We start from the raw sequence: 7,792 nt of genomic DNA on the forward strand, positions 1-7,792 counted from the left end.
CGAGCCTGTCTTGAGAGCCGGGGACCGCGCCGCCTCCTCTTGCGCTTGCGCAGACTCTTTGGTCCGCCCTTCCCCCATTTTTCGGCGCGGACCCCAGCGCGCTCCCGACTGTACGCTGTGCGCATGCGTTCCCCTCCTCCCCCAGGCTGGTGAAGTACCTCATATCCGCCTCTCTTGCCTTGCTGAGGTATCTTCTTTCCCAACCTTTGGGGTTTTGATAAACTCACTCACCTGCAACAAAGTGCAGTGGGTAGGTGTTGACTCCCTTTTTCTTCGTCCTTAAATTCTTTTCTGCATCTGCACGCTATCTAAAGGTTTAGGCCTCATTTTTGTTACTCAGATTGAGATTCCCGTAGTCCTTTGTAGCTGACTCCACCCTTTATGTTGTGTGAAAGTTTTCTCGGAGCTCAGCATTTCCGTCCCCCTGGAAACCCCTTTGTTGTGAAACGAACTTGAATTCTCTACTTTAGCAGTCAGTCCCTAGTACTGTTTACTGGGGTGGCGATCCGGCCCTGCCCGAAAGACTGCCCGAAAGAGCAGTCTTGTAGTAGTGCGAGCGAAGCTGTGTCCTTTCTGCAAGTGACTCAGTTACGTCGGGTCAGAAAAGTTCCAGCCAAGATGGGTGTACAGGCTAGTAGGGCAAATGGGTGGGAGTGGTGAGTTGAGGTTATACTTTTAGTTCTCAATTTAAACCCATAGGTTGGCCCCTCCCTGCGGAGATTGAACCCAGGGTCTCTGAACCGCTTTGCCATTTTTATTTTTAAATAATTTTAAAACGGTCTCTTTAATTGCAACGGGATCACCGGCGATGGCCCCCTCACTTTTAAATTGTATCTCGTTAGGGTCAAGCAGCAATATTGGCAGCTACTTCTTTATTATTTTGGTACAGGGAATCGAACCCGGGAGCCTTGCGCTTGCGAGGCAGGCGGCGAAATCACTGAGCTAAATCTCTGGCCTGGTTACTGCTACTTTAAAAAAACATTCTTTTTAGTGTTTCAGAGTTGAAAAATTAAATTGAAGGCAGATGTGGCTAAAACGGATGAAAAAATGATTAGCTACTTAAGACTTGTAGTCAGTTATCACAGTCTGTAAAATATTTTTATATGAAAAAGATGAATTATTTTTTCTTGGCTAGAGTTCTCATTCCAGTTCGACTTTTTAAAAAATTAATTTATTTATTGTACCGGGTATTGAACTCAGGACCTTGCCCTTGTGAGCCAGGCGGTGGTACCACTGAGTTAAATCCCCAGCCTCCAGATGGACTTTTAATTGCAAAGATTAGGTTACTATTTAGAAAGTAAAGAACTTTACATTGGAAAAACTGCTTTACAAGTTTATATGCCTTTTGGCATATAACCAGTTCAGGGTAATTTGATGGAAGGATTATGTGTCTTAAATAGCTCATGGTAGTAAACATAAAGCTTGTCTAGTGGTAGGTCTTTTTTTAAGACTTTTGTTTGAGGTATACCCTGGAGTCCTGCTTAATTTAGGTAATTAGAGAGCTAAGAGGCAGTTTGGTTAGAACTGGATGGATTTTGAAGAACAGTGTTTTAGGACATGGCTGTAGTAAAAAAAACAAAACAAAACTCAGTAATAGGCTCGTAGCTACTTGGATGTATTAAACAATTTATATGGGCAATGAGCTGTAATAGATGAAAGAAGTCTTGTGCATTTTATGTAGTTTTTTTACTTCCACATAGATCTTTGAATTGGAAATTCCCTGAAACTACATTTGAAACCATCAGTTGAACAGCTGAATTCTGGAGTGTAATTTTCGGTGTTTTGTTATTTAGCAGATGAGTAGATAAGAGAATAAAGAAGAGCATCCTATTTCTGGGTAGTAAATGCTGAAGGCATAGTTGTGGATTCATTATTTACCATTAGTATTACTTCAGTTGAAATCATTTAATTTTTTTTTTTCTTTTGGTTTTTTGAGACAGGGTCTCCCTGTGTAGTTGAGACTGACCTGGAACTCACTGTGAAGCCCAGGCTGGTCTCGAACTCACAGTGATCCTCCTGCCTCAGCCTGTTTAGTGCTGGAATTATTGCTATACCTGGCTAAAATTCTAAAGATCTTAGTAAGCATTTCTGTAAAGACTTACATAATGCTGATTGATGCAGTTACTGTAAAGACTAATCTTACAAGAATTATTTGAAGTAAAATTTAATGGATAGCTTGCAGAAAGACTTTAACAGTGTTCAGTAGACATGATAGTTACTGCTTGAGTAGTGTGTACCATGTGCCAAGCAGTAGCTTTTTTACATTCCTCATTTCGTGAAACCTAAAAATATACCTGCGGAAGTGGAAGCTGAGATTAAGTAACTTGTCTACTGTTCAGTAGCCAGGTGTAAGGTGAGCCCCAATTTGAAGCTAGTATACTGGAGGGATGATCACTGAGTATTTTTAGGATCTTGAAAGATGTGAATAACTGATTAATAGGAATCTTTGGTCTAGACTCCTTGAGTATGTTGAAATGAAGATTTGGCTGAAATATATTTGAAATAGTATGGATTTATTTTGAGGAGCACTTCGAGGCTGAGACAGGAAGATCACAGGTTGGAGCCCAAACTGCAATTTGGCGGCTGAGCAATAGCCTACATAATGGGCATGTAGCTCATTGTGAGGGACCTTGGATTCCGACCCCAGTAGGGGAGAGGGAAGAAATCTTATTTTGTGTTGTTTCGTCTTGGGTACTGTAGTTTCTTTAGTCTCCTGTGTTCTCCCGGGTCATTGTATATTCCATTACATACAGGCTCTTTTAAGATATTTATGAGCTTTATTTTTAAAATTAAATAATATGTTTATTTTATCTTATTTTCCTCACTGGTTGGTGAATCATAAATACAGATTCATGAGGCAGTTTATTGCCTATCTTACCTTACAAATAGGATGTATTAGTAAGTGATCTTGGTTATAATAAAAGGAAAGTATAATTGGCATTATGAATTCTATACTTGGGTTTTGGTGGCATCTAGCTGTTGAATTAGGATATTGAAGAGATCACAGTAGTTGAGTTCGGGAAATTGCAAATTCTGGATAAACTGTTTAAACCCTGTAACTGGCCCCTAAAGGGCAAATACATTTTTGTCATTCCCACCCCTGCCCTAACTTGCTCTTTTCCAAGAAGAGCCTAAAACTTAAATTTTAGAAGTTCTCAAGTTTCTTTGTTTTTCATTCTCTGATGTTCCATATTCCCAGTAATCTATGAGCAAGTCTTGTTGACTAAAAAAACCAGATCTTAGATTTGCTTCTTTTGTCCATTTCTACCACTTTATCCCAGTATCCTCAAGATTTAACTTTGTCTCCTTGCTCTCCTTTCCATGTTCTTTATCCGTATAAGCAACTGTCTTAAATTTAAGTCAGATGATAAGACTTCTAATCAAACCTCTAGGAACTGAGTGTGGTGGCTCATGCCCATAATCCCAGCACTTGGCTGAGGCAGAAGTACTACATAGCAAGACCCTATCTCAAACCAACCAACCAATCAAAAGCCTCTAGGAATTTTCCATTAGTTGGAGTAGAATCCAGACTCACTATCCTGGCTTACTAGATATGATTTTGAACTGCATTGTCTTTTATTTTCAATGCCTTGATCATAGTGCCTCAACTTTCTTACTGCTTTTTCTGTCCTGAATTTGCAAAGTATTGTATTTTTTGCCTAGAATGCTCTTCTCTGTGGATCTTTGCTATGTTACTTTTTGCTACCTCCTTTAAAGAGGGCCCAAGGACCCACCTTAGGTAAGTCTACCTACTAGCATTCCTGCTAATGCATCATTTTGTGATACTTAGTCACACTATTTGATGTTGTTTTCTGTCCTCCCCTCATTGGACCTCATTGGAGTAGAGAATTCTCAGGCATCTTTCTTGAGCATAGTTCATGAGTAGTATCGTTTTGTGACTTAGCTCAGTGTCCTGAATTGATTCAAAACATTACAGCAATTTCTGTCAAAGCATAATGGACAATTTCTGTCTGATAAAAACATTATTTTGGGTCTTCATTTATTTTATTCACCATATATGGCACCATCTGATTTTAGACTCTTCCCCAAAATCAGAATGGCTGTAAGTGGTAAATATTTTGAATTAAGTACATTGAGGCGGCCCAGGATAGTGCAACAAAAGACATTCATGAAAGGACTTGGAGAACTAACTTCAGAAAGTGGCAAGAATGATGGGATGTGTGTTCAAAGTGAGGGGGAGCATTTTGAGGGGAATTAATGGAACTATATCTTTTACTCTTAAAAAAAAACTTGAATGTCTACTGTACTGTACTTGATAATACTGTGTACTTGAATGTATTTATAGACTGGATAAGAATATATAGCCCTGGGTCCAACAATCTACAGTGTAAGCTTTCTATTTTTAGAGTATTCTTTCTTAAAACTTCAGAAAATTATCAGTTGGAGTAAAGAGACTTGGCAGTTGATTGTCTCTGAATGTGTAGAAATTAAAATTGGCCTTTTGGGGACCCAGAGTTTAGCTCAGTGGTGCCACTGCCTGCCTTGCAAGTGCAAGGTCCCAAATTCAGTCCCCTGTACCAAAAAAAAAAAAAAATGGTGTTTTGGAATTGTTTAGGGGTTGCTGTTTGCTAAAATGACCCTTGTACCACTTTCATGAGTGAAATCAGTGGTATTGACTTAAGTTAGAATAAAATATCTTGCAGTACAGTAATTTAGAAGATTAGCCTTTTTTCCTGCCCACATGGGGGTTTTGATAAATACTAAACTTGAGTGTCCTTTAGGAAACCTTTTATTTTTGTATCTAGGTCTGCTTGGCTTTTTATTGTGCTGCTTTTTGCATTTGTACATATTAGCTGTGACTTACTAGGTTCCTACAACTTTTTTCTAGTCTGAACATTGGATCTTTCTTATTTTTAAATTTATTTACTTATTATTATTTTTATTATTTATTTTTTTTTTTTGAGGCTAGTCTTGCTGTGTATTCAACACAGACCTGGAACTTGAGATCCTCCTGCCTCAGTTTTCAGGAAGCTAGGTTTACAGGCATGTGCCACCACTCCCAGCTTTAACCATGGATCTCTGTAATCTCCCTAATTGTAGGTCCACAGTTATTTAGAGCTTACCATTCTTGATTGACTAATTTAAAGTTTAATTTTTCCTTTGTATTCCCATTACTGCTTGCTTTCTTTCGCCTGCCTGCCTGCCTTTCCTGTCTTTTGGCAGGGTCCCTCTGTATATATAGTTCAGCCTAGCCTTGAACTCACTGTGTAGCCCAGACTGGCCTCTTAATTGGAAGTGCTCTTCCTTTCTCAGCCTCCTCAAGTACTGGGACTGTAGGTGTGCATCACCATGCCTGGCCTCCATTTTTTAAATTGGATTATTACTTTGTAAAATTCATGGGATTTAGTTGTAATGTGTATTTTTTCTTGTTTGAGCTTGTTATGTATTCTTTGTGGATATACATCAAGCTTGTATTTTCTAGTTTTTAGTTTTGCTTTCCTCACGATTTTAGATCATCCTTTGTATATAATGAATAATCATGAATATTTACAAAGCTAATAACCCTTTCAGTGTTGGTAACTGCTTGACATTTTGAGCCAAATTTAAATTTACTTACATACTAATGGTTAATTATATAGGGAGAGTGTTGCCTTCAAAAAGATAGGTGTTTCATGTCTGTGCATGTATGAATATACTATTCGGAATATGATTTAGAGTTACTGTTACAGCTGTTACATCATGCTTATGTCGGGTTAGATGAAACTATGAAACAATGTGTTCATAGAATAAGTAGAGGATTAAACTCATTATTTTAGTTGTTATACACTCTTGCATTATGAGTATTTACATTTACTACAGATTATGTGTTTTCATTTGGTAAAATGGCATTATTAATTACCTAAGAATTTTCTGAATAGAGGAGAGCATATCTTCTTTTCTCAAGCCCAGAATTAAAATGTTAACTTGCTGTCAGTTATGTGATGTACTGCTTCATTGTGATTAAAAAACTTTTTTGTGGGGGATCCTGCGGATTAAACTCAGGACCTTGTGCTCACTAGATAGACTCAGAGCCCCTGAGCCCTAAAAAACAAATTTTTATGGTTAAAAGTTTGTTTCTCTGGCATCATTAGTGCTTTTATTCATTTATTGCAGTGTACAATATTATGTAAGTAGTGGGTAATCAATTTAACATAAACTTGTATTTTTTTATCTTTGTTAGGAATTTGAAATTAGAGTTTAATTTCTCAGAACATTCTCTTCAGGAAGAACTTTACAGTATTTTAAAGGCTTCACTGGCTTCTTGATCCTGCATAAGCCTAAGGTAAATAACATTCATTTTTGTAGTTTTCAGTTTTGACTTAACTTGATTGAGATAGAGTGATTGATTAAAAGTGCTGTGGTCTGAAGCTTTTTGAGGGGAGTGGCTTGTATGAAGTCACATTCTAAGTTAGCTTTAGGAAAAAGATTCTTTTCATCTCTCCTGCTTCTAGGTGGTATGTCTGCTTCTTCTATTTCTGTAAACACCTCTACTAAGACTCAGAACATAACAAAGCCATTTTAAAACAAGACAAATGACCCTGCTACTTAACCCATCTTACCTAATGCAAACAAGAGGAGTTTCATAATTTAACTTTTTTCTCTCTACTTTGGTTTTAAGGTAATTAAAATTAATTCCTTATTATTGCAAGCACTGTATTACATGAATTACATGTATTAACTCATTTAGTCCTCTACAGCTCTTTGAAGTAGGTGCTGTAGATCCCCCCCCCTTACAGTTGAAACAGGCGTAGCGAGATTAAGGAATTTGTGCAAGCTCACAACCAAAAAAGTGTTTTAAGTCTGGATTTGAGCTAGGTAGTCTAAATGCACAGGCTATAGCTTTAGTTTCTTTTGCTCAACTATATTTTTATAGGAGGGCAGGAGAAACAACATCAGCCCAAATTTTTTTGGACTGATAGGTATGCTGTTTGTTTGTTTGTTTGTTTTGCCTTGTTTTGAGACAGGGTCTTGCTATGTAGTCTAGATAGCCTTGAGCTTACTGTGTTGTCCAGGGTAGCCTCAGATTCACTCATTTCTCTTGTGTCAGTCTTTTGAGTACTAGGATTATGGGTATGTTTTCTTACCTCTTATTTTAAAGTTTCTTGTATGTCTATTTAAAAATTAAGCCAAACCAGTTGTGGCACATGTCTTTATTCAGCTACTTGGGAGACAAGTTTGATTACAAATTTGAGGATTATGAATTTGAGGGCAGTCTAGGCAGTTTAATGAGACCCTGTCTCAGAATAACAAAAGTCGAGGATGTAGTTCAGTGATTTCTGGGTTCCATCTTCAGTACTTCAAGCAAAAACAAAACAAAATTCAAACTTTTTAATGAAAAGAAAAACTTCTAGGTTCTGCAGAATGCATCCATTTCAAGTTACTTAGGAAATACTGTGTTCATATGCTGTGTCCTGGAGATACATCATTGAATAAAAAAAAGGCATGCATCATCTTTGACTTGTGAATTTTCAGTCAGTAAATGATCCACTAAAGCTTGAACTCAGGATCTTGTGCTTGCCAGTCAGGCATGGTGCCAGTGAGCTACATCCCTGGCCCTGATGGTGCCATTTGTAATTGTATTTTTTAAAGTACCTGAGTGGCCTGCAGTCTTGAGGTAGAGAGTCTATTTTCTTAGTGAAGACTCTCTTAGTCTTCATTTTTTTATTCCATACCAACCCAGATGTTCGGGGCTGGAAAAGCCTACAAAACTCCTGAATCACTTAAGAGAAATCACCACTTTAAAAAACAAACAAACAAAAGAAAGTTAAGACCTAAGAGCAGAGATTTTAGA

The 7,792-nt window shown here is 37.7% G+C and overlaps 1 protein-coding gene across 3 annotated transcripts in view; it reads left to right on the plus strand.

Moving 5' to 3' along the window:
* Positions 1 to 7,792, plus strand: part of Bclaf1 (BCL2 associated transcription factor 1) — a 32,004-nt gene that overhangs the window by 487 nt on the left and 23,725 nt on the right. For all 3 annotated transcript variants that reach the window (XR_780707.3, XM_010626570.2, XM_010626569.2), the window contains exon 2: positions 6,182 to 6,283. The gene's annotated coding sequence lies outside the window, so the exon portion shown is untranslated. The remainder of the gene's footprint in view (positions 1 to 6,181; positions 6,284 to 7,792) is intronic.

The sequence above is a fragment of the Fukomys damarensis genome, unplaced genomic scaffold, assembly GCF_012274545.1.
Source record: "Fukomys damarensis isolate Sample0158 unplaced genomic scaffold, DMR_v1.0_HiC HiC_scaffold_14, whole genome shotgun sequence".
In the NCBI taxonomy this organism is placed as follows: Eukaryota; Metazoa; Chordata; class Mammalia; order Rodentia; family Bathyergidae; genus Fukomys; species Fukomys damarensis.